The sequence below is a fragment of the Schistocerca gregaria genome, chromosome 5 (genome assembly GCF_023897955.1).
Source record: "Schistocerca gregaria isolate iqSchGreg1 chromosome 5, iqSchGreg1.2, whole genome shotgun sequence".
Taxonomy (NCBI): Eukaryota; Metazoa; Arthropoda; class Insecta; order Orthoptera; family Acrididae; genus Schistocerca; species Schistocerca gregaria.
Window position 1 is genome coordinate 642,250,580 of NC_064924.1, and position 15,456 is coordinate 642,266,035.

General features: G+C 39.7%; 1 protein-coding gene across 1 annotated transcript in view; it reads left to right on the top strand.

The window, feature by feature from the left end:
• Nucleotides 1-1,988: 1,988 nt before the first annotated feature.
• Nucleotides 1,989-15,456, top strand: part of LOC126273093 (S1 RNA-binding domain-containing protein 1) — a 189,316-nt gene continuing 175,848 nt past the window's right edge. The window contains exon 1 of the mRNA XM_049976518.1: nt 1,989-2,078. The gene's annotated coding sequence lies outside the window, so the exon portion shown is untranslated. The remainder of the gene's footprint in view (nt 2,079-15,456) is intronic.

Below are 15,456 nucleotides of genomic sequence, written 5' to 3' on the forward strand. Positions count from 1 at the left end.
CTTTCTAGTACTACATTTGTGAATCTCTCTGCTACATACTTGAAAAGCTACTAATTGTCGTGTGCAACAGATATTGTCAGTGAAGAAATGTAGTGTGACACAGTGATTATTATACTCAATTGCTTAAAAAATACTTGCATTATGTTGGTGTGTGAATTGCACATACTTTTCTAATTATTATTTCTCTGTTGGACTAGTGGTTCCAGAACATTATCCCACAGGTCACAAGTGAATGAAAATATGCGAAATATGTTAACTTACACATTTATATTTTTGCAGTGAAGGTAATTACTCTTATGCAAGCTGAACCTAAATGTGAAGTTTTGATTAACATATACCGGTACACCCAGTAACTTGGAACTTTCCGTCCTGTTTATTATTATTATTATTATTATTATTATTATTATTATGTAAATAAAATAGAAAGAAACTTCCACATGGGAAAAATAAAGATTCCAAGATTCTGCCCGAACTCTTTGCCTTTACAAATGTCTGCTTGTGTCTGTGTATGTGCGAATGGATATGTGTGTGTGTGTGTGTGTGTGTGTGTGTGTGTGTGTGTGTGTGTGTGTGTGTGTGTGTGTGTGTGTGTGTGGGCGCGCGCGAGTGTACACCTGTCCTTTTTTTCCCCTTACACCTGTCCTTTTTTTCCCCTTAAGGGAAGTCTTTCCGCTCCCGGTATTGGAATAACTCCTTACCCTCTCCCTTAAAACCCACATCCTTTCGTCTTTCCCTCTCCTTCCCTCTTTCCTGAAGAAGCAACCGTCGGTTGCGAAAGCTAAAAATTCTGTGTGTGTCTTTGTGTGTTTTATTTATTGTGCCTATCTACCGGCACTTTCCCGCTTGGTAAGTCTTGGAATCTTTGTTTTTAATATTATTATTATTATTATTATTATTATTATTATTATTATTCACCCTGCACTATATCGACAGGAGGCAGGGTATTTTTGAATATTCAGAACTGAATGAGCTGTGTTCTTGCACAGTTTAATGCTTAACAATAATGCTTGTACCATCTGGGGGGGGGGGGGGGGGGGGGGGAATCATGAAGTCTGTCTTCTGTTCAGTGTTCTGCTTGGTAACTGAATGTATTGAGCACTACAAATTATGTGTTAGTTCTGTGGAACATAACATTCACTAATTATGTCTACAGTGTTATTGAACAAAATATTGAAAATATTGTTCTGTTTTTAACATTCGCAGCAGCTGGACACAAAATGCTCATAGCTGTAAGTCATTAAACTTACGCTGCTTTAGGGCTATGGAACTAAACAACCAAGGAAAAGTGTATAGTGTAGACAATATGTTTCTTTTCTTATATCACTGGTTTATTTCTAGTTTAGATGTTTCATTGTGGCAGAGGAATGCTTTTTTTAGACATCCAGTATTTCCTTTCTCACATGTCCTCTCCTTTTTTCTGTAGCCTCTTGTTTTCTCCTTGAGCAATCTTGACAGTAATGATCAACAACTGGTAAAGTATTGTGAAAGTTGGATATTGTCGCAGAAGATCTTCTGTACAGCATCTTGAGCATTGCAGCTACTCTTGTATGGTTTTCCTGAAAGCTAAGAACAGGGCTTCAGTCTAAACTTCACAGTGCTCCTTTTAGGACAAAAGTTTTTTTTGTATAGTGTTTTGGTGTTGACCTTGCATTAGACTTTTTAAAATCTTATGATTGTCCATTTTAAAGAAAAGAAAGTGGGAATAATCGTGGAACAGTTACACTAAAATTTTGCTGGGTATGTTACGACTTCATCATGTTTTATAAGCCAACACTTTTTATGTATATCATGATGCGGTGACATAATTGGGAACATTTAACTAAAGATGACAAAAGCTATAAAGCACTCACATACGTACAGGATAGTTTCTTTATTACTTTACTTTAATTTTATTGCTTAATTTTTGTGTGACATATTTTAGGTGTACAAACAGCTTTTTAAAGTAATTAAAATTCTTATTTTTCAACAGGAGCAAAAAAAGGTTTCTGACATATCGCCTCCACTGGCAGTTGACAAGAGTGGTAATTTATTGCTAGCAATTCTAGCAAAACCAGGTGCAAAAGAAAATCGGATCACAGGTAATGATTTTACTAACAGGGACTAGTATTTTACCAACATTCCTATGATGACATGACCCCCCCCCCCCCCCCCCCACCACCACCACCACCACCACCACCACCACTTGTGCTAGCAAATGTTGAGAAGTGAGAAAAAAGATAAACGTAACTTCTAAATTATTTTTGTATTGAGTGTAAAATAAATGGCATTAGTACTGATATAGACAAAGTGAAGTTGCTAACATGAAGAAAGTTTGAAAGAGACTAATTAAAAATGAATGAAGGCATGGCGGAAAAGAGGGAGGGGGGGGGGGGGGTAGGGAGAAAGTGCTAGGGCCTCCATCTAAATTTGTACACTGCTGACCACTGTGAAATGCTTGGTAAATGGAACATCCTGTTGTACCACATAACTAGGGTTCTTCCCATTTTTTCACATGTGGGAAGAATGATTGCTTAAATACCTTTGTACATGCTGTAATGTCTAATTGTGCCTTCAAGGCCCATTTGAGGCGATACATAGGGAGCTGTAGGATATTATTAGATTCCTCACATTGGGAAACATGAGTTTACCATTTCTGCCTTTGCTTTACTACCCGCAGTTTCAGTTCAGTTCAATTCCTGTGTCATCCATGAGTGTCTATGTCTCAGTACTAACTTTGGTGCCACTGATAGCATTTACATGTGTGTTTGTGTTTTGCGAGACCTTTCAATAAGATTCTGCTATGGTATAGTTGTTGAAAGCTTTACACATTGCTCTTTGGCAGCCAGAAATCTTATCTTTTAGCACCGCTCTATTAGTACTTGTACTACTGTGCTCTGTTTAACACCTGTTGAGGGGTAATTGATATTTCCTTAGAAATTTCTGAAATTCCTGGAAGGTCCTTCCCATCACGATCTGTTCTGATAGGTACTTAGTCCATGCTTTGCCTTTGTGGTGGTTTGAACACCGCTGGGAACACTTTCAGTGAGGTGTCTTGAATGTCTGTGGAGGATTGGTAGCCCATCCTTCCTCAAGAGCCAAAACCAGAGAAGGTAATGATGTTGTACGCTAAGCTCTGGAGTGTAGTCATTGTGCTAGCTCATCACAAAGGTGATCCATTGGGTTCACATTGGAACTCTTGGCTGGTAACATTTCTGAAATGTTATTATCCACCAACCACACTCAATAATGTTCTCCGAACTGTTCCTCTACCGTACACAATACTCTAAAATGTGTTCATATCCTTCTGCATTTAGTGTTTATGTTGGTGTAATAAGGGGATCACATCCTAACCACAAAAAATGTCCCCATACCATAGTGCCACCTCCTCCCGCACTTCCCTGTTGGCACTACACATGATTGCAGATAACGCTCTCCAGGCATTCTCCAAACGCAAACCCTACCATCAGATTCCAAATCACTCCTTTCCAGTCTTCCACTGCCCATTAGCACTATTCTTTACACTGCTTCGAGCATTGCATGATAATGAATGCTGAAATGTGTGGTTCATGAGGATGATGATGATTTTTGGTTTGCGAGGCGCTTAACTGCGCGGTCATCAGCGCCCGTACGAAGTCCCACTTTTTCCACAGTCCAGTCTAGCCACTGTCACAGATGATGATGATGATGATGATGAAATGACGAGGACAACACAAACACCCAGTCTCCAGGCAGAGAAAATCCCTAACCCACCTGGGAATCGAACCTGGAACCCCGTGATCCAGAGGCAGCAACACTAGCCACTACACCACAGGCTGCGGACTAGTTCATGAGGAACGCCTCGACAGTTGTATCCCATACTTTTTAACTCCCTACACACACTCATTGTGCTAGCTACAACTTATGAATGATTCCTTCCTCTGCATGCTCTACAATTCCTGTGCATCTCTACTTGAGGTCTTCTTAGTCTGGTTTAGCTGTGGTTGTTCCTTCACATCTCAATTTCACAATCACATAACCATCTTTTGATTTGAGCAGTTTCAAAAGGTTTGAAATGTCCCTGGTGTATTTGTTACTCAGGTGGACATGACTAGCCCACATTCAAAGTCATTTAGCTCTCCTGACTGACGCATTCCGCTGTTACTGCTTTGTTACTGATAACAGTATACTCCCCACCTTTTTTTATGCTGGTGGTCCCACCTCACATGGTATCTGATGATCAACTCACGTAACTGCGATAGTGAAATAAATAAATAATAAAATCTTACAGTCAGAGGGAAGCAGTGATTTCATTTAAATGAGTACATTATGGTTGTGGTTCCAGACCAGGTGGGGTAATCTTCTCTTAAGTTTGTGATTTGAAGTCATTGCATTGTGGTACAAGAAATGAAAAACAAGTCAAATGGAAGTATATGCTTGTTTCACATTCAAGGTGAGTGTCATAGGAGTTAGTCAGTTGCAATAGAGGGCACTATTGGGTTATGCAGACAGCATTTTGTTTGTTGTGTGAGTGCTGGGCATAGTATTTGGATCAGCACCAAGACGTGACCAAAGAGGAAATGTGATAACCTGGAAATATATATCAGAGCACATACAGCAGTTTTTGAGCTACTTCTCAACATATTCATCGGTGGCAATGAGACACTTGTAAAATTGTGGGTTCAGTGTTGGCATTTATTTTTGTGTTGTAGAGAGACTGTCTTTTGTGATTAGAATTAATAAGTAGTAGCTATCTGCACATATTTTTCAAAGTGAAACTGTAGACTGGTATGGGCTTCTTTCATATGTAGGAAAAAGTTAGTACCAGATTGAAGACTGTAGGACAACTAATCAAAACCTTGTCAGTGCGGCAGCTGTTGCAGAAAATGTGTCCCTTTTGTTTAAGAATACTGTGCACATTGATTTCTGTGCCCAACGCAGTCTGCTTGAATGTGATCTTGTATGGAGATCCACAATAATGACGGTGCATACATTTTTGTTTCGTTTACGAGATTAAGGAGCATACATTTCATCACATGTCATAAACCTGTAAAAGAATGCAATCCTGTCACTGTGGTAATGGGCAGAAATCTTGTTGATTCTCCTTTGCATCTTCTGGGCGCTGTGGCCAAGCAGTTCTAGGCGCTTCAGTCCAGAACAGCACTGCTGCAGGTTCGAGTCCTGCCTCGGGCATGGATGTGTGTGATGTCCTTAGGTTAGTTAGGTTTAAGTAGTTCTAAGTCTAGGGGACTGATGACCTCAGATGTTAAGTCCCATAGTGCTTAGAGCAATTTGAACCATTTTCTCCTCTGCATCTGGCTTTGTGTTTGTGTGTTTAGTTCTTCAGCACATACCTGCATAAAATTTATGGAATACATCCTTTGAGATTATTTTGTGCAAGAAGGATGTGAATACTCCTACAGGATGGTACAGCAACTTTGGTCATTATAAAGTAACAGTTCTGTCTAACTGCAATCTCCATAATGAGCCATTTGACGAAAATGGCTTCCACCAAAAGAATCTCGATCTGTTGTGTTTGGTATCTGGTCAATTAAAGTGGTAGAACTGATGATCAATTCCACCTGGTGCTATGTTTTGCCCTTTCAAAAACTTTCATCTGGTACCTAGCCTCACAATTCCCAGGAATCACCGTTTGGAATCAATAATTTGCAGTCTTTATAGTGACAATGTTTCTAGAGATAGGGAAGAGCTGACTGTTGCACATGGTAGACATGTCCTGAATCTTTCCTGTGTTTTGCATTCATCTTTTGCACTATGTGACCTAACATTGCTTAGCATGTGGTGAACTATAATGTAATTCTGTTATAAAGAGATTATAGGCACATGTAAAAATAGACTTGAGTATTAGACAAGTCCTTTGTCTCTCACGGATTACATTACTCTGTGTCTATCCTTTCCTTTCTTCCTTGTTGCCTCTTGAACTACACACACCTCCCACTGTCTTTCTCTGTTGCGCTAAATGTGCTTTTGATCCAGGATATATCTTATTTCAACAAATATGTAGCTTTTACTTTGGGTGTCTCCTAGAACTTAAAAAAATAATAATAATAAATGAAAAAATGAGAGTACAAGAGGAATTAGAAGTGAAAGGATGTAAAATAATGAGGAAAATCCTAGGACCAGTAACTAAAGATGGTGTGCATTATCCAAAACCCAATGCAGAAATATATAAAAATATCTTCAAAATAACAGACACAAGGCATGTGAGAAGAATCCAGTTCATGGGGCATTTTGAAAGAATGAACTCAAATAGGTTAATGCACAAAAACCATACATTTTTAAAGAACAAAACTACAAGACCGAACTGGTACAAACAGATGGAAAAAGACCTGAGAGAACTAGGGTCTCCAAATCTACATGACAGAAATGAAATCAGAAAAATCACAAGCACACGCGGTTTTGAGAAAGAAGAGAGAAAAACTAAACGACATACATGGTCTGTGCAATGAAAACTAGCCCATTCATTGCATATGAAGGAATACTGGGTGAAAAGGAAGGCCAACAAATGTTGATTATGCATGGTCCTAAGTGATCTATCCACGAAGAAGAAGAAGAAGAAGAAGAAGAACAACAACAACAACAACAACAACAACCATGAGTCAGCTCTGTAAATGTTCCCTGTATTTAACGTTACTTAATGCAACCTAAGCTACTATAAGTTATATGTTTTGTAAGTGAGTGCTAAAATAAAAAAAGCAAAAAAAAAAAAAAAAGCTCTTTGCTGTTTGACATGTATTTGGAGATCTTCAATTGCAAGGAAAATTCTTGTTGTAGAAAATGTATGGCAAACAATCTTAGTTATCTGTTTGCTGTCAGTATTTTTGTTTACACTCAGGTGCAGTAATATGTATTCCTTGCTTTTTGCTGCTTCCTTTCATAAATATGCCACAGGAAAATTAATATTGTTTTCTTTTACTTTACTTTGCAGGAGCAACTTTCTGCAAATACACTTGTCAAATAGACCCTAGTTACCCCTTTATGCCAGAGTAAGGAGACACAGTGGCTAAGAAGAATGTAATTTAAATACCTGCCAAGCCATTTCGGTTCTAGCTTTCTGTGGTTTTCTTAAATCACTTCACAAGAAACTAAGATTGTTCCTTAAGCAAATTTGTGTCCGCTTTTCTTATCCTATCGTAGTTTGTTTCTCTCATGGTTCCCATGCCTACAAGACATTTAATTGTAACACTTGGTTGTTTTTCATTTTAAACATAGTTGATATCCGTTTCTCGCTTCGAACATGTCTCAGGTTTTAGTGTTTCAGAAATATAAATTTCCTTGATACATTAACTTTCGCTCGCTTACCACAAGAAGCTGATACGCTGCAAACACCTACTACATATGCTATCGAAATAGTTACTGTGTTCATGTGATTTGTAAATTAAGAGCATAGCCCTCCCCTCACTGCTTTTGTTTGAACTACTAATGGGCAATAAATAACCATATTTGGTAATATTTTGTTGTTATTGCAGATGAATTACATCTTTTGAATAAGTGGTGTCTAAAAATGACAAAAGTTTTCTTATTGCAGAACAGTTAGTACTTCATTAAATAAGAGTATTTAATTATTACAGATGACTGCTTCACTCTGTGGCTCACTGAACATTATATTTTCAGCTTTCCCTGAAAACTGTTTTGTTTCAGATATTTCTGCTGATGGTGTAGGTGTTCAGATAAGTGCACCACCTGTTGAAGGGGAAGCGAATAGTGAGTTGACGAAATACATTGCCTCAGTACTTGGAACCCGGAAGAGTGATATAGTTTTAGATAAGGTGCGTTTACACAAGATGCTATGCAATTTAGATGCAGGAGATTTTATTCTTATCATTCAACTGTCACATTGTCAAGAAAGATGTGATGTTACCACAATTTTTGCGCCATCCTTTAGTGTTCTCTTAGTCTTCAGTCTGAAGACTTCTTGGTTACAATTCTCTGTACTTGTCTATTATGTGCAGATGGCTTTATCTCAGTATAACTATCTCAACTTCATTAATTTGAACCTTCTTACTGTATTTTAGCCTTAGTCTCACTCAAAAAATCCATACATTGTCACGTTCTGCTGTAAATTTAATTTCTTTATGATTTTATTCTGTATAAGTTGTCTGATTTGTCCATCTAATGTAATCTGGTAACAGTTAAAAATAACAAAATGTTGCAGGCCTTATTGCTTATGTTGTTGTTGTTGTTGTTGTTGTTGTTGACATACATACTGATATCAACTCTTCACAACAACATTCTGTTGTGTTGTGAGAGAGTAACACCAGCACTATAACAAATAGTTGATTACATTCAGTTCATGCAATCAAGAATAACGGACATTGCCATGGTGGAGTGGGTGGCACCTCAAAGATACTGATAACCATACCACAGGTGCAACCGTATTGGAGGGTTGTCTTTGGAGAGATGGGACTAGCAGATGATATCTGAAGAGAGGCAGCATAATTTTCATTCATTTTAAGGGCAACAATCAGCGTGATTAGTTGCTGTGGGCTTGTAACAATAACTAATATGCTGGGCTATGTTGGTGCTATGAACAGCTGACTGTTAGGAGAGGCTACAGCCATTAATTTCCTGCAGCCCTGTGGTATTGTTTAATGAAAATCACACAATCTTGGGTAAGAGCTTATCATGTTGCCCAGTACAACCCGAAATGACGCGCCAGAAAGCATGAACTGTTTTCCAATATGGATTTATTTATATGAGTTGCCAGACAATCTTTGGATTTCTTGGCTAAGTAACATGAAAATTGTAGTAATAAAGCATACTGAAGCTCTTGACATGGGGTTTCTATCTTCTTGCTGCTGCTGCTGCTGCTGCTGGCCATTGCTAAAACATTGTGATGACCTGCACTGTAAAGTACCACGCCCACAATAAGTACGATGTTGCATTGTCTCTTTCTCCTAAACTCCGCGTGAAACATGAAGTAATGTAGCGGTGTGAATGTTTGGAAATAAATTGTAACACAAACATTTTGAAACAAATTTTATACATAGTTACCTGATGTCACTAGGGTGGTAAAAGACATCAGTGCTTCCATCACTATTTGTGATACTACAGTATATATAGAGTATTTGTAATGTTTGTTTTGTTGGTACTGGATGGTGTTAGTTCTTCCCTATGGAAGATCACTCCTAGTCTGCATATTTCTCTCTCTGATGTGCAGCCTGCCATTCTGTGTGCTATGATTGTAGAAATCTTCAGTTTGGCGCTACAGAAAATTTTCACCACAGCAATGATCTCATTATCACTGATAAAATGTTGTCCACACAGTGATTTCTAAAGAGGAAGAACGTGTTGGGTGCTAGATCTGATAAATAAGGTAGATGTAAGATGTCATAGCCTGGGCATGAACAGAGAGCCACAGTTCATTGAGCAGTGTGAGTGGATGAATTGCCGTGCAGGTGTCACATACTTTTTGTAATCTGTCACTGTCTGTTACGGTTGATCTCAGGGTGCATCTTCATCACAAGATTTTCATAATTACTCTTTTATCATGGTCTGTCCCTTTCTCACATAGTCACTGAGGATGACTCTTTGACAATTCCGAAATGCGAGGGTTGTTTGAAAAGTTCTCGTAACGGAATAGAAAAAAAGTACTTATATCACTGAAACTTTTTTTATTTTTCAATGTAGTCTCCTTGTAGAGTAATGCACTTGGTCCAGCGACGTTCCAGTGCCTTAATCCCATCTCAAAAATTAGTTTCCTCCAGGCCTGCAAAATAGTTTTCAACTCCAGCTATCAGTTTTTTTTGTTTGAAGTGAATCTTCGTACACAAAGAAAAATTTTCAGTTTTGGGAAGAGATAGAAGTCTGATAGAGCCATATTAGGTGAATTAGGCGGGTGTGGCAACAATTCATACCTTATGTGAATTTTAAAATTTTCCCAGCGAATTGACTGTTCAAACAAATTTCTGGCTTGCAGCCAGTCGTCGTTCAATACTTTGCACGATATTTCAACTGGGCACCTGCCAGTTATCTTCAGGTGATCCGTCGCAGACTGGCGAAAACGTCCTCCATTCCGTAATATATAGCGTACTGTAACTATTCTGCATATGCATCGAAAACTAATAGTTGAACCATGCTGCCCACCTGCAGCGCCTCACTGGTGGAATAGCGGAACTCAGTTGCCCTCTGCGTTGCTGTTTGCCACGGCCGTTGACGCACTCTGTCATGTTCAATTTGAGCAAATCGTGGAGATGCTGGGATTCCATGCACTGTCCATCTGGTAGCCGCTGTCACGGTTTAACAGATTTTCCACCAGCTACGTGGTAAAAGAGCTAAGCTTTTAAGTTCATTAACCTGTTTATTGAGATGTTGGGACCATGGCATTATACCAAAATTTGCCAGAGTGACTCATTTCATTAAGACTGCTGCTGCATGGAAGATTACTGTGAAGCCTAGTCATGCTATTGTCAAAGAGAGGATCTGTTATACAAGACGAAGGTTAGATGCTATTTCAGCAGAACTTTACCAGTTACATCTGAAGGGTGCAAGGTATCTTTCTCCTGTATCATGGGACTGGGTTGATGGAGTGACTTCGGCCAAGTTCGAGTGGATCCACAATGATGCTAATTGTCAGCAGATATCAAAATTTGATCGACTGTTGCCACAGAAGCTGTCGCCAGAAAGGATAAAGGTACGGCGTTCTGTTGTCAATCTCACAGAGAAGAATTTGGATGACGCTACGCTGTCTGTATCAAGCAAGGGACTCAATTTTGCACCTACACATACAGCACCGCCATTAATAAGTATTTTGAGTGGTGTTGAAGAAGCTGTACGACGTCTTCCTTTGGATGCTGCAGATGAAATAAGAAGGGAAACTTGCCATGCTCTGTTGAAGGCTCCTACTCAACGCAGTAATTTAACCTCTGCAGAAAGGGCTGCATTACGAAAACTGAGAGAGGACCCTGACGTAGTGGTAGTGAAAGTTGACAAAGGTAATGCAACTGGTTTGTTACCTCGTGGTGTGTATAAAGATAAGATGTATGGTCTGCTAAGTGACTCTACCTATAGGAGGATTGATTACGATCCTACAGGACATGTGCAACGGAAAACTTCAGCACTATTAAATTCCTTCTCCTTACCGCAAGAGACCATCAAGAGGTTAAGACCACATGGTTGTGTACCTCCAAGACTGTATGGCCTTCCAAAGATTCATAAAGAGGGTCTTCCTCTGCGTCCAATAGTGAGCAACATTGGAGCCCCTACATATGATTTAGCTAAACATCTCGCTTCCTTACTGAGACCTTTCGTAGGCAAGTACTCACATCACATATGAAACTCAGCTGATTTTATCAATAGACTGGGGGCATTTCGTCTTAGCAATGTAGACCTTCTAGTAAGTTTTGATGTGGTCTCACTTTTTACAAAAGTTCCTCTTGCAGATACTTTGACACTGATTGGCAACATGTTTCCTATTGATATCACTGCTTTGTTCAGGCACACTCTTTCCTCAACTTATTTTATGTTTAATCAAGAATATTTTGAACAGACTGATGCTGTCGCCATGGGTAGCCCCCCTGCCTCCTTTGGTGGCCAACCTTTTTTGTGGAGGATTTTGAAGAGAGAGCGCTTGAATCAGCTGCCCTGAAGCCAACAGTTGTTTGGCGGTATGTCAGTGACACTTTCATAGTGTGGCCTCATGGAGTAGATAAATTAATGGAGTTTCTACATCACCTCAACTCCATTCATAGCAACATCCAGTTCACCATGGAAATAGAGAAAGATGGTTGTTTGCCTTTCTTGGATGTCCTGGTTCGAAGGAAGAATGATGGGTCTCTTAGGGCATTCAGTTTACCAGAAACCCACTCATACTGATTTGTACCTGCAAGCATCGAGTTGCCATCACCCATCGCAAACCATGAGTTTGCTTAGAACAGTTATTCATATAGCTCGTACTGTCTCAGATCTGGATAGCTTACCTCAAGAACTCGCCCATCTAATGACAGTATTCAGCAAAAATGGGTATTCCATCCGGCAGAGTAACAGGGCACTAACAATTAAAACTAAGAAGCAGGAAGTGAATAAAGAGGAGAACGTGCCAGAATAATCTTTAGCTTTTGTTCCTTTCGTTGGCAACACTTCATTTAAAATAGAGAGAACCCTCCGAAAATTTCAGGTAAAATTGGTTTTTCACCCACCACCAAAGATTGCGGACCTTGTGGGATCAGTTAAGGACAATCTGTTACTACGAAAGGCCAGAATTTACAAGATACCATGCCAATTTGGTATGGCTTACATAGGTCAAACCACACACACCGTGAAAGAACGCTGCACTGAACATCAACATTACACCCGCCTTTTGCAGCTAAGCAAGTCCGCTATTGCTGAACATTGTATTTCTACTGGACATTCAATGGAGTAAGAGAAAACAATGATTTTGTCCACAGCAACGTCTTTCTGGGACTCCATTATTAAAGAATCCGTAGAAATACGACTGGCGGAAAATCTGTTAAACCGTGACAGCGGCTACCAGCTGAACAGTGCATGGAATCCCATCATCTCCACGATTTGCTCAAATCGAACACGACAGAGTGCGTCAACGGCCGTGGCAAACAGCAACGCAGAGGGTGACTGAGTTCCGCTACTCCACCAGCGAGGACGCTGCCAGCGGGCAGTGTGGTTCAACTATCAAGTTTTCGACACATGCGCAGAATAGTTACAGAATGCTATATATTGCGGAATGGAGGACGTTTTCACCAGTCTGCAACAGCTCACCTGAAGATGACTGGCAGGTGCCCAGTTGAAATATCGTGCGAAGTATTGAATGACGACTGCCTGCAAGCCCGAAATTTGTTTGAACAATTCATACCTTAGTTTGTGTGATTTTGCCATGGCGATGGCACGTGTGTGCCAGCGAGCACTGTCTTGATGGAAGATGACTTTCTTCCTTGCTAAACCTGGCCTTTTTTCGAGTATCTTTTGTTACAATTTGTCTGTGAGATTAGCATAGTATTCTCCAGTAATTGTTTGCCCAGTGGGGGGGATAATCTACAAACAGAATACCCTTCGCATCCCAGAACACTCATGCCGTGACCTTTCCCACTGAAGGAATTGACTTTGCCTTCTTTGGTGGTGGAGAATCAGCATGTTTCCACTGCTTTGACTGTTGTTTTGTCTCTAGGGTATAGTAGTACACCCAAGTTTTATCTTTGGTCACAAACCGGTGCAAAAAATCTTGTTCGTTTCTCCTGAAATGAGCCAAACATTGTTGTGATATGTCCATTCTCATGCATTTTTGACATAGCTTCAAGAGTCGCTGCACCCATTTTGCAGATAATCTTTTCATTTCTAATTCCTCAGTTAAAATGTGATGTACCCTTTCAGATGACATCTGGCAAGCGTGAGCAGTTTCGTGCACTTCCAATCGGCAATCCCCTATGACCATTTTGTGCACTTTTGCAGTAATTTTTGGGGTAATGACACATCTTGGTCCACCACTGTGCAGATCATCTAAGCTCTGCTGACCAAATTTAAATTCATTTGTCCACTTGGCAACAGTTGAATATGAAGAAGCAGAGTCCCCCAATGTATTCTGGAAATCAGCATGAATGTCCTTTTTTTTTTCATACCTTACTATACAAAGCACTTAATCACTGCTCGAATCTCGATTTTGTAATTTTTATTTTTTTTAATTTAAATTCCCCCCCCCCCCCCCCCCCCCCCCCATCTTCACAAACTACTACATGGGAACAACAACAGAGCCACATTACCACTACAGCTCTCTTCCAAGAGCACTAATGTGGCACGTGTTTACAGGCAACTGTCCCATGAATATCACGTGAACAACTTGTTGCACTAGTGCTTACCTCTCGTGGTGATTCCGAGAACTTTTCAAACCATCCCCGTAATCTTCCCAGAAGGCAACTACATGTTTGCCTTCTGTGATGGAAGGGAATCTGCATGTTTCCATTTGCTTCTTCCTTTCAAATCTAGATCATACTGGTAAATGCGACAGTTATCCATTGTTGTCAAATCCTCTGAAAAACTTGTGTTTCTTGTCCCTGCACACACTCAATATTTCTGTCAAAGAAGTTGTGTGCTGTTTGCTTGGATTGGGTGTTAATAGGTGAGAACCCATCAGATTGACACTTTAATCGGTGCTGCACATCATGCAGTCTCTTGTGAACTGATCCTACACTGAAGCTAACAATTTTTTGGACGGTAATATGCCTTTCAGACAAAGCCAGAGCTTCCACCACTGTGATGGTTCTCAGTTACTACATCAGAGATGGTCTGCTACATGGTATCTCTTCACATTTTTGTGACCACATTGAAACAGCCCTTTCCACTTTTTCATGTTCTTATATGGTAATGCCTTAACCCCAGAGATTACCATCACTTTATCATGCATTTCCACAGCCATATTACTCACCACAGTAGGCAGTTTGCTTCTTTTCTCTAAAGCAACACCAACAAGTGATACAGGTCAGATAGAACAGTATGTCATAAAAAAAAAAAAAAAAAAAAAAAAATGTGCTTCCAGAGCATATCCTTGCATGCAAGTATCCACACTGTTTGTAGACAAAAGCATGAGCTTTATGAAATCTCCTGGAAACTGTGTGCCAATCCAGGACTTAAACTCAGGCTCTTGCCTTTTCATGACAGTGGTATTATTGACTATCTGTCACACGTGACCTGCCTCTAAGTAGTACCATGGCAGTGCCACTCTCCTGCCCTGCCCTCTGAATTTTGAAGAAGACAACTTAGGTTTCTAAAGGCAAGAGTCCATATCTAAGTCATGACTTGACATACAGGAATTTTTAATATTATGTTCACTTTATTGGAAAGATTTTAACATATCAGGCTCACATTGTAATAGTTTCTGAAAATCATAATCAGATCAAAGGCTTCTATCCAGTCACCCAAACAACTAGCAAAAAGTGTGGGTGACTTCTGTATATAAGAAGATTAAAAGAACGGACCCACAAAATTACAGCCCGACATCATTAACATTGCTTTACTGGAGAATTCTTTAACATAATCTGAGTTCAATTATAATAAATTCACTTGTGACAGAAAAACTTCCATTCACAAAACTTCCATTTAGAAAGAATGACCCATGCAAAACTCAACTTTCTCTTATCTCACATGATATTCTATGCACCATAGATGAACGACAACAGACAGAGTCCATATTCCTAGATTTATGGAAAAAATTTGGTATGGTGCCCCACTCAGACTGTTAATGAAAGTACAAGCATATGGACAAGGTTCCCAGGAATATGAGTGGTTCAAAGACTTCTTAGGTAATAGAACCCAGTACATCATCCTTGATGACAGGTATTCATCTGAGACGAGGCTGTTGTCGGGAGTGCCTAAGGGGAATGTGATAGGACTGCACTTATTCTTTTATATTGCACATTTTATCTGACAGACAGGGTGCAGCAGTTTTCTGATGATCCTGTATTGTGCGGGAAAGTGCTATTGTTGAATGACAGTAGGAGGGTGCAAGATGACTTGGGCAAAATTTCTAGTGTGTGT